This window comes from Brienomyrus brachyistius, chromosome 4 (assembly GCF_023856365.1).
Source record: "Brienomyrus brachyistius isolate T26 chromosome 4, BBRACH_0.4, whole genome shotgun sequence".
NCBI classification, from domain to species: domain Eukaryota; kingdom Metazoa; phylum Chordata; class Actinopteri; order Osteoglossiformes; family Mormyridae; genus Brienomyrus; species Brienomyrus brachyistius.
The window spans coordinates 14,420,435-14,435,674 of record NC_064536.1 but is presented as its reverse complement, the minus strand read 5'-3'; the positions used below and the strand labels follow the sequence as shown (position 1 = coordinate 14,435,674).

Below are 15,240 nucleotides of genomic sequence, written 5' to 3'. Positions count from 1 at the left end.
CAGCAGCGTTTTCCTTTCACACCTTATAATCATCTCTGATATTATATAATAATTTCTCCCATTCGTTTCATCCGTTTTTTTGAGGCGGGGAGGTTTGCCCTGGAATTCTGCACAAAAAAAAAACATGTGTGATGTCCCCCACTTGCTGACCACAGGAATGCTTGTCTTTCATTTGGGGATGTGAACACATCACCTACTGGGGGGTCCATAGCACCTTGAGTCTGAGGTCACTGTCACTGTGCTAGTGAGAGCAAGAAGTGAGGCTGGGGAAGGCTGAGGGGGATTATGGAATATCGTGTTAAATGGACATTATCATTCTGTACCCCCCCTCCCCCCCCCACATCCCAGAGGGACAAGTGAGACCTGCAATTTGTGTAAGTTTTATATTATAAATGTTTCTTCCTCACATTAACGTCAACGATGGCCTGCATATGCAGATAGATGTTTAATAAACACCTTCATACCGTCAGTGTTTTTATTCGTTTCATCTTAGAAAATTTTGGTTTCCACGTACTGTACCACCATTTTCTTTCAGTCAAGTGTGAAATTGAAATTTCTCCTTACAGTAGTGAAGGAAAAGTCTCTCTTTCAACAAACGTTATTACTGAAAACATTTCCCAATTCATAATGATAATTGTGTTTCTTAATCAGCTCGTCGAAATGAGACAGAACGATAGTAAGCCTGAGAGTGACACTATATAACAATGCCCCTGTCACCCTCACCGCAAATTCCCCCTGGGGGATAGCAGGTAAATTGCGCCTTAAAATACCACATCCGCACGGAGAAGTGGAGAATCATCTTTGTTTGGCACTGGTACGATATGCAAGAAAGTCTCTTTGGTGTAAACCGATACACAGGAGAAACGCACCCTAAGTTTATTGCAGGAAATCTAGACTGGAATTTTGGAATTTAGAAAAACTTATTAAAAATAAGTATTTCAAATGTATGGGTGTATGCAGCGTTCACAATAAATCTTGGGACGCTTGCTTAATTCAATAAAAATATTGCAAATTTACTGGTTTTATAAAAAAAAAAAAAAAAAAAACATTACTTTATTTGTTTATCCATCCATTTTCCAAACCGCTTATTCTACTGGGTCGCGGGGGGTCCGGAGCCTATCCCGGAAGCTATGGGCATGAGGCAGCATATATATATATATATATATATATATATATATATATATATATATATATATATATATATACACACACATACATACATATATATATATATATATATATATATATATATATATATATATATATATATATATCACATTTGAAACAATCAGTAGTTTTAAGTAAAACATCCATTTCAAACAGTAATAAACTGAAACCTGAATTATAGTTCTAAAAGAGCTGTTCTGAGTTAAAAAGTTCATTGACAAGCAGCCTCACTGGGTGCTTTTAAATTAGTAACACCTTTGTAATAAAGTAAAACACCAAACGTTCATGTTTAGCTTCCCTTTGGGACAAATGACTACAATTGCAATTAATAGCAAAATGGTGAGAACAGAACTGAATGAGTCAGTCAAAAAAAAAATTATGACACTTAAAAAGAAAATGTCTGTGTGAAATATATGTGCAGAGATGTTAAATATTGCTTGTCAATGGTCTTTTGTTATGAAACCAATAAATTTGTAACATTTTTACAGAATTATGCAAGTGTCCCAAGACTTCCTGTGAGCGCTGTATATAACTATGTGAATTTGAATTTTAATACACGTTAATGTACAAAAAAAAAAGATTAATCTGAGAGTCTTGCTTAAAGTAAACTTCTGCATTTGGTAAAGGAGAGACAGGCCTGTCATGGTTATATGTTTTAAGTGTAACATCCCGTATCAGTGTCGTTCATATGTGTCCAGTGTTGTCAGTTTCCTCTCCTGTGCTAATAAGGAGAGTGGTGACAATGCTAACGACAGAGGGCTGTGGTCACTGGCCCACACCACGTTAGCCTCTGGGCCAAAATGTCATATCCAGGCAGCCCATCTACCAGACATCACATACCCCCCCTGTCCCTAACAGACCAGAGACGCCTGCAAAGGGCTGCATTGATAGCTAACTGTGTGCTCTGTTTCCCATGAATAACATCTCGCAAACAGGCACCTTCATTGTTAAATAACACTGAGAAATGCGACCATCTCTCTTTTCCCTCCGCAGCAAAGGACATGATCTACCAGGGGACCGGCTTCCGGAAGGTTCCGAAGGCCCAGCACCAACATGTCTAAAATGGGTCACTGAGGTGGGTAAGTTGAACCAACCACGCCCCCCACCCACCGCCCCCGACACGACCCACAGGCACTGAGCACCAGCGTCAATCTTAGGTTGTCAGGGACTCAGAAACGCTACAATGTAACGCTGGTACAGGAATGTGTTTCTTGTGACATTCAACAAAGAAGCACATTAAAACATCTAATCCTGCACTGCTTATCATGCTGGCTCCGTGGGGAGCACTGTCTCCTCACACTCCCCCAGGACTGTGGGTTTTAGTCCAGCGTGTGTTCGGTTTCCCAGTGTTTGTGAACGTTTCCCCCCACAGTCCATATTTCCCACAGCCTGTGCCCTGTGATGTGCTGACATGTCCGCTGGAGGTTTCCCTGCCCAGTGCCCTCTACTTCCTGAGATTGCCTCCAGACCCACCAAAAAATCTGTACATGTTTATACATCACACATTGTTACAAATCAGTATCAACTTGGTCAAGGGAACAGACTGAGAGAAGAACTAGTAACCCTCAGGTTTTGAGTGTTCAATCATAATGCCTTCTGCTGATGTAACATGGTATATTGTGAAGCAAAAATAATCAAAAGTGTGCAGCGTATGAGAAATCATACTCCTTGTTCTGACCGAGCTCTAGCGGGCCTGTGTAACGCAGGAGCCGATGCTTCCTCTGATTCTCTCTCCCCTGTACGGAAGATGAGACCCAGGCTGACAGAGCAGCGTGTAAGCAGACTGGGTGACGATGCACTCAGATGTGAGGAAGCCATTGGCGGTAGAGAGGAAAGCAGCTCCCGCTCACCGCAGGAGTCCCGCGGTCTCGCACCCTCACCGGGATGGGAGGCACGCGCCTTCTCGTCGCTCTCATTGCTGATGAGTGCCACTCGCTTTTGGGGAACATTTGCACGTGGACGACCGCGAGCCCGGTGGGGGTGCCTAGGGAACGGCGAGAAGCGGATGCGGTTACGCTTTCAGTTCGGGGATTGCCAGGCTTGTATCGAGCCGGGGGGTGGGGAAGACTCCTTTCATCCATTCCTCAGCCAATCAGAGGCCTCCGCTTTGCCTGCGTCACCTGCTTTATAAACGTTGTAATGATACTTGGCGATGTGGCCCCTGCCGTCATCACTTGCACATCTCCGACGGCCAAGGAGACACGTGGGTTATATTGTGTGGCCTTGAATGATTTAGGGATGGTGCGGCAGGAGGTAGGAACAAGGATCTTGATTTTTATTGGGCAAAGAAAGTAAAGGCCCATTAAAGGTAGTGAAAGTTTAGTTTTATGAGGCAGCCTCTTTGTGGGCTATTTATAAGGGTTGTCAGCGTGGCCCTTTTTTGGGGCCCCACACAGATCACAGGCTGCACTGGTGTTTGTAAGTAGCACCTGTTTAATAAGACCGGGAGTAGGATGGAAATCGGACCTTTTTTCTTTAGACATTTTGAGTTTAAGACAGAGGGAACTTTAAAAAGGAAGGCAGACCATTGTGCAAGCATCTATTTTTAGGTATATTTTCTAACTATTTTTTAATCAATTTTAAGACCACTTTAAAAAACAAATGAGATTTGAACTCTGGTGTTTTTAAATCCGTCTTGAAACCAGCCTCATATACTCCCTATAGAAACGGGTTATGAAACCGGATTTAAAAAGTGAGAAGCCGCCCTTCTCGTTTTGGTGAACAGCACTTTGAGAAACGGGTCACTTCTGTCACATTAACATGGCCAGATTTGCATTATTTACGAGGCTTGGCTTGTTGTGCTAATAACATATCCCAGTAGAAGGAAGCTGTTATCGATACGAACTGTAGATGCAGGGCTCACTGCAGCCGACATTGAATAAATTGCGCAAATTGTAAATTGTGCTGGTATGAAAATGCACCATAAATCATCGTATGTGAGAAATATCCTTATATAAAAACTGGAACCATATCAGCTAATTTGTATTTTTTTTTTTTTATATTTGATTTTGCAATATGCTCCTTAATATAAGCCTTGATGTTGCTTCTGACATTTCTCTATTGGTTTAAATGTCTTTTATCTTAATGGGAATGTTCCGGAGACCGATTTTGACAGTAGTTTTAGGCCCAACTCCAAAGGACACAGCGCTTCTGTCGGATGAAGCGTTATAAAGGGTGATGAAACACGGACGAAGAGGAGAGATAAATCTACGTATGCAATGCTGGGGACTGCTGCTCCTGAAATGTAATTACGGACAGGGGGATTTGGAGCTGCAACTATGGGGATGAATTAAATACCTCTGATTAAGAGTGTCTCCGCGCGCCATCCCTCGGGGAGCAGTTCAGGATGGATGACGGGTCGCATGCTCGGGAGGTGGGGGCGAGGCTGTGCCATGTGAGTGTGAGGGTCGCCCGTCCCCGACGATTCACTCTTCCTGGGCAGTGAATTAATCAAACTGTCGATTTATGCATTTCTTTTTTGCAATTAAAGCAGTTTATGTGGGGAAAACTGACGGAGGATGTTATCTCTCGCTGCTTGTTAATTAGGCCTAATATTATTTCGTATGCAGGTACCTGATGAATCCCTGAGCTCGAAAAAGGGACGTGAATTTTTATCTGCCGAGAAGCAGTCACCTTATCTAATCCAATTCTTCTTCTTTTTGTTGTGAATAATAGCCTCCTCTATATCAATTAAACATGTTTAGAAAGGACGGTAGGTATTCTCACATTTTTTTCTGCTCAGATTCCTCCTGTTCGTACAAATTTATAGATATAAGCATATTTTTTTTGAAAATCATATCGGGAAAAAAACTGCTGTAATGTTGTAATGCTGCTAGCGGTGTAGATTATTGTTATTATTAAATTATGTTACGCTCTCTTAAAATTTGTAAATTTACTGGTTTAATATATAATGGCTCAGTAGGTAAATGTACAATTTTAGTTCATTCAGTGCATATTAAAAGATGAAACTCAAGGTTTCAGAAGAATGTAAGTTATTGCTCTTGAACCAGAGCCATTTCCTATTAAGTTGATTTCAACTTTATGCTGAATTACGCTACATATCACAGTATTCTATCATAATGTCTAAGTTTTTTTTTTTTTTTATTGTAGAAAAGCAAATCTATTGTAAAAACTACATAGATATTTTCCTAGAATTAAATAGAATATTTAAATATGATGCCTGAAAAGAAATGCAGTTGTTACACTGACTCATAAGTGGTTGAACTTTAATAGGTTACAGTTACCTGGAGGCTGGCTGTGTGGAGTTTCATTCCCTTTTCTGGGCATTTTAATTGGGCTGCCTAACAGTGCACAGACGGAGCTCGGCGTATGAGTCACACAGTACATCCACAACAAAAACATTATTTATAATAATCCAATATTAACTCCAATTGCAAATGTTCATATGGTGCGACTTATTCAACAATCTACTCAGAAATACAGTCAGAAATACTGCGATTCAAACTACTTCAAAAAATCCATGTAATATTTCAGGGTTTAAAATGCGCCGTCATGCACTATCAGTAAATAACCCCGGAACGCAGCAGCAATCCTGAGCGCAGGTTAGGATGTAACATTTAGGCCTGGGAAGCACTTATATTAACATTGCTGCAGCGTTCAAAGATATTATGAAGAGGGACATGATGTTTCTTTATATGTACAATCAATCAAGATGCTTTCACAGACTGTCAGAAGGCACATTGTTAGCTACGGGTCTCCAGCATGAACAGATCCCTGGTGAGTTCTCCGTATGAGCCAGGTACTGGCCTACCATAATTAAACCAGCCAATAAAGTAGGAATCCAATTAAAAGAGTAGGTTTTTATAGACCTTTAATATAGCATTGAATACTATGACGTTTTCAGTATAGTTAAGATGTACTGAATGTTTGTATTCAAGCGTTATTTGAATAAAGGTCAGAGTTGGCATTATATCTCACTCTGGAAGTTAAGTGTTTTTAAAAGCCCAGCAAAGCGGCCTTCTGTGGCACTGAGCTACATGCATATCGCTTGGGCTGCGCTGGAAGAACGGCCCCTTTTATTCCTCTCCGGGCTGCCTTTTCAGACTCCTGGATAGTTCCCCTCTGCTGCAGTCTCGCTCCAGCTCGGGTACATGGCTCCGAACCAGCGGTCAAATTGCCGCTGCCAAATCCAGACATAGGACAAAGCTTCAGGGCACTAGGACCCCATCGGGCATATTTCTCTGATTTATTACCTAATCATGATTGCCATCGTGGATCCTCTGCGTTGTGTACTGTAAGGGAGGTTTTCATAACTCTTTATTATCTACAAAGTACTGTTTAGGACACTTTGGGGATAATGCATTTGTTTTCATTAAATCGTAGTAATTATGGATCTCCCCCCCAGTGGACACATGGTATGCTCCACAATGAGGGCCTAGGTTTCTGCTGGTAAGACTGTTTTGTATATAGTCTTGGGGGAATACCAGATTAGCCCGTCTGGACACTGTGACAGCCAAGAGAGAAGGACGGGTCTGTTTGGCAGGGTTTACCAAATCTAAACAAGGAATTATCCTATTTACCATAAGTCCCAGTCATAAGACCCCACTCAGAAGGAACTGTTTACTATATAAGGTATTGCACATTTTACCTTACATTTACATCATTATTGATTATGTTTCCTATCCAATAATGTCTTCCGACTTTGTGCAGACCCGAATTTTATCTTGTCTTTAATTTTGTTCCACTTTTTAATTGGTTTAATTTTTCTTGCTGTCGGTCGTCCTCGTGTTGAAATGACCAGCCAGGCCCTGCAGCTCAATGTGAGGCTCTAGCTTTCTCTGGCCCCAGTGAAGTCTCACTGCCATGAAATGGCTTTCTCGAGGATTCGTGATTGCTGACGAAGAAAAATGTCTCGCAGGATTAACGTGACATGGGCTAGAATTCATTTGGTATCGTTGTGTTTCCCACTGGAGAGCACAGCATTATCAAGAAGTACGCCACCAGCCCCCTGAATTGAATATACGACTCTCGCAGAAGGAGTCAAGCTCTGCGGTTGCCCCCGACCAGATCTGGGGGTCAGAGTGGGGGGCCCTCAATGACACGCATATACCTGTTCAACACCCAGGAGACACTGTGCTCCTTACCATTAAATAAGAAATTCTCTCTTGCTGTAGTGGGCCATGTGACCAAATGACCCAGGACCTATTTTGTTGTATCCTTGAAGAATTATTTACTCTGAATTGCTTCTACTGAACAGTCATAGTAAACACTTTCTGTGAGTGTAGTTCATTTTCTCAAATTTGGCCATAACATAGAATTTGGCCAGTTTTGGATAAGAGTATCTATGAATGCTGAACAAATATAAACCTTAAACACTCAAGCCAGGTTGCCTTGGATAAAAGTGGATGATTGTAATTAACAATTATCCATCCATCCATCTTGTCTTCCGGTGTGTCACCCTGCTATTTTCATGATGTCTTTGCTGTGATGTAATTGATTTAAATATAAATCTACCCTCTGGCTATATGCTCCTTGCTCAGAGTTCACGTCTCTTGAAATATGGCACAGTTAAACTGCATTTGATGTGTCAGATGTTTTACAGATAATGGCCATTATCACAGAAAGGACGCTGTCTGAGATGTTCAGAATAGCATCATATGCAGGCAGCAGGAGAGCGCAGGAGAAATCAGTTTAGTAGTTTTCCCATAAGAAGCCCCTAGAGGACTAAAGGCCGGTCTCTTCTCTTTTCTGGTGGTGAAACCAGGAGACCATTAGAGCACCCTGTGGCTTTTTTCCCGTGTTCTTGTGGAAGGCGCTAAGGCAAGCTAATGAGCACTGACTTCCCAGAGACTGGATATTTGCGGCAGAACCTGGCGGGTGGGGTCCGATATGCGTCTTCTCCGGGAACGTAACCAGATGCCAGCGTTCTCCTGAACCGTGCTGCGGAAGGTGTGGTTATCTCTTCTCTGTGGGGGTGCACTCTGGTCGTTATTCTGTTATGGAAATATTTAGTGTGTTTCCTTGGCCTTGGCTCTAACCCCGGATGCAATCAAAATATCTGCCTGGTCCTTCATTGGCTGGAGTACATAAAGTATCAAAGTTCGCCATTAGGCAGGGCCATCACCAGAGGGATGACTTGCTGTGAGTATGGTAGGGATGTTTCCTGTGCCACAGGGAGCATGTCTGAGCCTCGATATCAGGAAACGCCTCACATCTGTAAACATATAAACAGTGCATGCGCCTGAGGAATCACAGCGCCGCTTTGGGACACGGATGGCGGGGGTTTAGTTAGATGGCGCATTTAGCCACGCGTCTGCATGTAATGTTGACAGGACAGTTTGTGGGTCTGGGAAGCAGCAAGTCCCACTGCTGCCCTGCAGTCCTGTAGCCTCACCGTGACCTTTATTTGTCAGTGATGGCTCAACACTCAAAATGCCACACAGAGACTTTGTGTTTCCGCTCATTTGAACAAGCTGTACCAGGAACTGCAAATGTCTCACAACAGCTATAAAAGCTTCTTGCAGCTTCACTTCCTTTTCTCTAGAACAGCACACAGGCAATTTGGTGGGGGGGGGTGTACACATTTAATGCCGTTACCTTGGGAACGCTACCCTTCTGGAGCTGTGTTTCCCAGTCCAATCCTTGGGGACGCACAGATAGTCCATGTTTTTGCTACTGAGAGCTGGGATGGAGCAAAAATGTGGACCGGCTGTGGGTCCCCAAGGAATGGATTGGGAAACATCCATGGTCTGCGTACCCAAGGTAACAGCACTAAATGAGTCTCCCCCCCCCCCCACCAAACTGTGCCCCGAGTCCCTTTCAGAGACAGGTGGGGGGGTTATATAGCATTGGGGGGAGGGGGGGGGGGGGCGCGTCAGCAGCCTGAAAAAGCAGGGCCCACGCTCTGTGCCTGGCTGTGCTGAATCACAGCACCACGTGGGCGGGAACAAGACTGACGTCTCTCCCAAGCACGCTGCCAAACACAGCCCAGAGCCTTTCCTTCAGAGACATACCCCCACGCAGACCACAACCCCCCCCCCCCAAACACTTGTTCTGCTGTTTTTTTTCTAATTTTAATATGCCATCATTTACTGAAGATTCATCTGAGTCCAGTCTGAGTGATGGCGCTGGATGTCCTTCACCCTTTGACCTCCATGTATGTGAGAATCTGTAGAGCATCACGTCACCCGTGATCATTCCCAGAACTAGAAAGGTGAAAATGTAAATGAATAATAGCTGTTTTAACAGAGGTGCAGCTGAAGAGATGAAGATTTTGCAGTTTTAAGATTTCAGCTCAGTGCAGGGTGGCAGTCAAGTCACCCTATCTCAAATCCAAGTCAAATCATGAGTCCGGAGTATTTGAGTCAGAGTCATTACATAAAAAACTGAATGCACAAACACATGGACAAGTCAAATACGAGTTTGTAGGTTTAGTGGATTTTTTTGTGCAATAAATTTAGATTTTAGCATTGTTCTTCAGAAACGTGATAACTAGCAAAGGACTATTTGTAACAGTATTACATGGCAGCTGGTCTTCAATGCTGTGTTAGTGCCACAACTTCTGTAACTTTCAGTTAAGTCATGAAGGAAATACATTGTCCAAATAAAGTCACAAGAATGTGAACAAATATTTTTACAGCCTGTTCTAGCAACTTAGATAACTAGAAAATCTTTGTCAGCATATGCGTGTTTTTGACTGACATAGGCATAAGCATCAGTAAATACATTTATTAGGCTGGTAGATTTTCGCATTTTAAACTGAATTGTTAATGCATAATGTGGACTTTAGAGGTCTCTGTAAGACCAGTTATACTGTCACAAACAACCAAGTCCAAGGCATGAAAGTATTAAGTCCAAGTGCCAGTCAAAGTCATGTATGTGTCAAGTCTGAGTCCGAGTTATAGAAAAATGCAATTCTAGTCCAAGTCTTGGATTGGAGCACTACAGCCCTGCCCAGGTATAAGCCCCATTGGTCAAGGTCACTGTTGAAACAAGTAACTTAACACCAATAACCATGATACAAGCATGACAGTTTGAGGTAGATTGCAACCTGCGGTCAGTGAAGCTGGACCTGAATTGCATTGACATCACTTCCTGTTCAGCAGAGGCACTAGAGGTTGCATCAGTATGTGCTTTGCATTGTGGTTTAATTCATTCTTCTGACTCAGATATAGCATTGATTTAGCGGTTTAGCTTTGATTCAGCCATTGGGTTCATTTAGTGCTCAAGAACATATTGCCTATACAGGGGGGTTTGGTTTGCAGTTTCCCTCTAAGCCCCTGCTTCCCCCCCACAGATGCCAGGTGACCTTCTAGGGGAAACCAAGCAAACATATAAGTCCTCTATGTACTACTATACAAAACAGGGCTGCTCACACAGTCAGAGCCTTCTATCGGGTACCTTCAAACAGAGCCAGCCTAGGAAGACTCGTCATGGGGTTCTGGTACATGGAGACCCAGCAGGCCATCCAGCCGGCTGGGATATAAATTGCTGGTGAGCTCACAGACTGTCGTGGTTATCAGCCTGCTTGAAATACACAGGTGATAGCCTCGTATAACAGGACACCAATAGGAGGCCAGTGGAGGATGGATACCCTTCTAACATCTACGTCGATATTTGTGCATTTGGGTACAGTTCCCCGTCTAATTCTGGTATAGAGCTTGGGTCTCGAGGTTCTGAAATCAAACATAAGTAATGAATCCGTTTATCGGCACACTACTTAGTTACGAAGCCACACATGATAAAGGGCATTTATAGGGAGCAATTTCTAACACCAGCTCCCCAACCCCACTCCTCCTCTCGCGGCCGTAGTGGAAGAATCCATGCTCAGATTTGGAAAATGCTGTTGAGATGTGTTTCCTTGCTCCAGGCAATTGCTGTTTTCCTTCATCCAACTTCACAGTAACAGGTTTGGACAGACCAGCGAGGGCCACAACACCATGGGCAGGGTCTCCACCACAAATCGGACACGTTGGCATGGCGTCCACGTGCATTTTTTTGGTTTTGCTACCAGTACAGCAGGGTGCAACACGTGCCGATGCTTAATTGATGTCATAATCATTTTTTCCTGGCTTTGTCAGGAAGGCTTTGAGAAAGATGGGGGCAAGGATCTGGTGGCACTGGTCTGGCGTGATCAAATATTCGATACAGGGCCTTCTGGGACTGCCAAGGTGCGATTCATCGTGCGGGAAAGGCAGTAATGGAAAAGACGGGTGGGTTGAGACGGGAAAACTGTCATGCATTTTTCAGACTATGAGTGAAGCCAGTTTCGGGAGGAGTGATGTTTTGTGAATATCTTGGACACTTGCCCCTTGAAGTCCAGAGCTCCCCCCGCTGTCCAGCTGATGGCCAGCAGATGTGGCAGCCCGGGTAGGGTCATTAGCGCGTTGTCTGGCAGATATTACTGAATAACACAGGGCACCGACCATAAGGAGGCATTGCATTGGGGTATGCCTGTTGTTCCAGACAGAAGCTGTCAGCATTGATGTAGCCCAAGGCCTCCTGCCTTAATGACCCATGGGATTACGCCCGCTACGCTGATTCAGATAATAGTCTACCAGGTTTCCTGGACCCTTCTGGAATTCGGTCAACAATTATTTCGAAAAATGAGCTCTGGCCCTAGACACAAAATGTCCCAGAGTTTTGTAATTTCTTTGGCGCCGGCCATTAGCTGCCCTGTGAATTGTACTTTTTGTGTTTGTGCCAAACTCAACTTTTCCCAAACAAACAAACAAACAAACAGTTGAAGACTATGGCTGGATATGCATATTTTATTGGCTAATGCCTTCACCTCAGCAACTACTGAATGCTGCATCGTGCCAGTGATGGGACCAAGCACACATATGAGGAATTCTGGAACATTCCACAGTTAGATACAGCCTGCTGTGAGCTTCGAAAAGAAGGCCAATGAGCGGTTTGGACTGATTGGGAGATACAGGTGGAGACATTGACACAGTGAAGAATGACACAAACATCCCCCTTTCATAACCCCTTACGCAGTCGAGGTTATGGCAGGAAGCAAAGGGTACTCCGGATATGATTCCTGCCTATCACAGGACTCACTAATTCACCTAGCCCCATATTTTAGACTGTAAAATGACATGGAAAGATGTACAGAAACTAGGATAGGAATTGAACCCTTACCCGTCAGGGTAAGCAGTATTACCTACTCAGCCACTTTGCTGCCTAGGATGGTACAGTCCAGTGAAATCTAAAAGCAGTTAGGCAAACCCTTTTTTGTTCAGCTGAAAATGGGAAAAAAATGTATTTATATAATGATCTGTTACAGTTCCAGGTTCTTTACTGTTTTGAAATAGCCATCACATCAACAGGACTGTACATGAGCCCCATCGCTGGGTTTCCATGGTGACTTTCCCACCACAGGAATGCTCTGTTCTGTACATCTCTGTACCTATACGCACTTGTGCAGAATGTCATCTCCACCACAGAGAGCCATGCAGGGCAATACTGAAGAGCTCAGAGACCATAGCCTGAGGAGCGCGAGGGAGGGTTTTCCGAAAGGCCTATCCCAGGAGACACCGTTGCTGATATCATTAATCGTTTCTGAAATGGGGTGGATGCATCGCTTAAGACAGTGAGCTCTAGGACCTGGGTAGACGTGGACTGGGGGGGGGGGTGGTTTCCTGAACATGGCATCTGTGATTGGAGGGCCTGGCAACGTCAACCGGGTTGAAATGTGCAGATGAGAGCCTGGGGTAAGGAGCCGATTTCGTTGCGATTGCTAATTCGTCACGCCGAACAATGAGATTGTTTTAAGCTCTATACCACATCAGGGAATTAGTTGCTTTGCTGAATAATTGCAGTAATTAAAATTAAAGTGAAAAACAGAATGTCAGAGAGTGATGATGGACTATAACTATACTGGATCAGTGTATTAGCCACAAAGTTTACTGTCAAGAAAAGCCTTAAAACCAACTGAACTAAAACCAAGACATTCTTAAAATGCTGATGTTTTCATTTTTTATAAGCAATAAACTAGATACTCAAGTGGTCTTTTACCTTTTGAAGATGCACAAAGTTGCATAAAATTGGCAGTTACCAAACGTCTGGCTACTTGCATGATGCAAAATGCAAACAGGAATGTCCAATTACGATTAACGACTCCAGAGCAAAATTAATTTTTGTCGGCAAGCCTTTTGCAAACCAGGGTCGTCTCACTGACTTCATTGTCCTCCAACAAGCCACACAAAATGCAAGTGACTGATTAGGCAGCTATCAAATTTGCACACGAGACAGAAATAACATTTGAGAGGAGTAGAGAGGATTATGTAATAACCAGTTACAGAGTGACACTGACAGATGTGATGTAGGATCCAGATTGCAAAGGAGTCTGAAATGATCTACCTCTTAAATTTTTATGTAAAATTGCAATTGAAGAAATCCAACGGAAATTGTTTACATGTGGTGCAGGTCTGGACTTTGTGCCTCAGCTAGTCACAGTGCCTCATGGGAAATGTAGTCAATGACCCTTGCCATGTCTTGTTGCTGAAAGGAAGGGCCATGCGATCTGTGCCAAGCTCCCATAAGAATACATAAAGTGAGAAATTAATGGTGAATATCTCCTGTTTTGGATTTCATACTTCCATCACTCCAGTGCAGCTATGATGCTGCTCTTGTTTTGTAACTTAAACTGAGAAAAAAATGTCTTGAATTTCATCGGTACCTGAATAACCTTGAAGCTAATTTGCAATCAAGTAAATGTGTACTCCAGGGAATTCATTCGCAAAGAATAATAGATTATAAAATATGAACAATAACCTACATGAGAAAGTATACCTGCATAAAATAAAGGCGATAAAATGAATATCTCATATGTTCCATTTCCTCAAAGCTTGTAGCTACATTCTAGCAAATGCCAAATGAAATATAGAAAAATCAGGCATTGCCAAGTGCTATAAAAGCTGAGCTGCCATAAATTATTGCCGACTTACAACGGTTCATTTTGCTCAACGCCCAGCTTACAGGCACATGACCCTGTGGATGAACTCTGTTTCCATATCTACCCCTGGAACCACTACTAAATGGAGACTCATTTAAGTTGTAGTCACATGGATAATATTGTAACCCAGAGCAAAGTACAATTTCTTCTAGGCCTAGATGCTTTAGAGGAACGGTTCGGGTTAAGTTCCTTGCTGAAGGCAAGCACAGCATTATGCCACCTGGGATGTGAACCCACCTTCTTCGGGAGTCCGCGGTGTGAACCGTGGTATCGTCACTGGCTGGCCCTAATTCCTGGGTCTATGCTGGCTGTTCCTTGGTTGCCATGGTGCGTCACACTGTATTGCTATGCTGCACTTTGGTTTATTTTTGGAAACTGGAGGTTCATCGACCAGCTAATCTCCCTCTTTCGGCTTTCGGCTGCTGTTTTTCCTCGCCTGCAGTAGGCTTCCCGTCGCGTCCCTAATGTAGCACACACGTTTCCGACCCTCCCTGTGCGCGGTGGGGCCCTTCGACGACGGGTGGCAGCGTCTGATCGACTCCCGCCCTCACGGCTGGTCTGCTCCTTCCCGGCCATCCCAAGAAGAGACATTTCCTGTGAGACTCATCGTCTGTAGGATCCCTTGCCAGCTGCGGACAGGGTGGCCCTTTGGCGTTTTGTTCCTGATTTGCGGTGCACCCAGTTTTGCCATAATCAGAGTGTACATCCTTGTAGGCAGGAACCCACTTCCAGACTGCCGTTTGATCCGTCAGCTTTAATCGGGCGTGGAATCGGGGTGCATCTCCTCCAGCACCTTGTCAGCTCCTGCCGTAAGGCTTTGTTCTCGAACTCCTCTGGGCAGCTCCTCTCCCTGGAAGGAGAATGGTTGTTTGTAAGCATCTGTTATACCCGTCAGAAAAGACCTGAGTTTCTGTACGCAAGTTCAGGGTCATGTAATAGAATGAGGCATTAAGCCCAGACAGGTCAGTGTATAATAACACCTTAACTTTTCTGTTGCATCACAGTCCCCATCCTTGAGGGGGACGGGGCTTCACGTGTGCTCCCTTGTAGACGGCCTGCCTGGTGTGCAGAGTAGAAAGTAGACATGTGAAGTCAATAAAGATAGACTTAGATATTCATCCGTCCTTCCAATACTGCTCTATTTCTTTAGAAAA

At 43.8% G+C, this 15,240-nt stretch overlaps 1 long non-coding RNA gene across 1 annotated transcript in view; it reads left to right on the top strand.

The window, feature by feature from the left end:
- Positions 1-15,240, top strand: part of LOC125740207 (uncharacterized) — a 46,400-nt gene that overhangs the window by 25,912 nt on the left and 5,248 nt on the right. Inside the window, exon 2 of the long non-coding RNA XR_007397470.1 lies at positions 2,161-2,246. This is a non-coding gene — a long non-coding RNA (uncharacterized LOC125740207). The remainder of the gene's footprint in view (positions 1-2,160; positions 2,247-15,240) is intronic.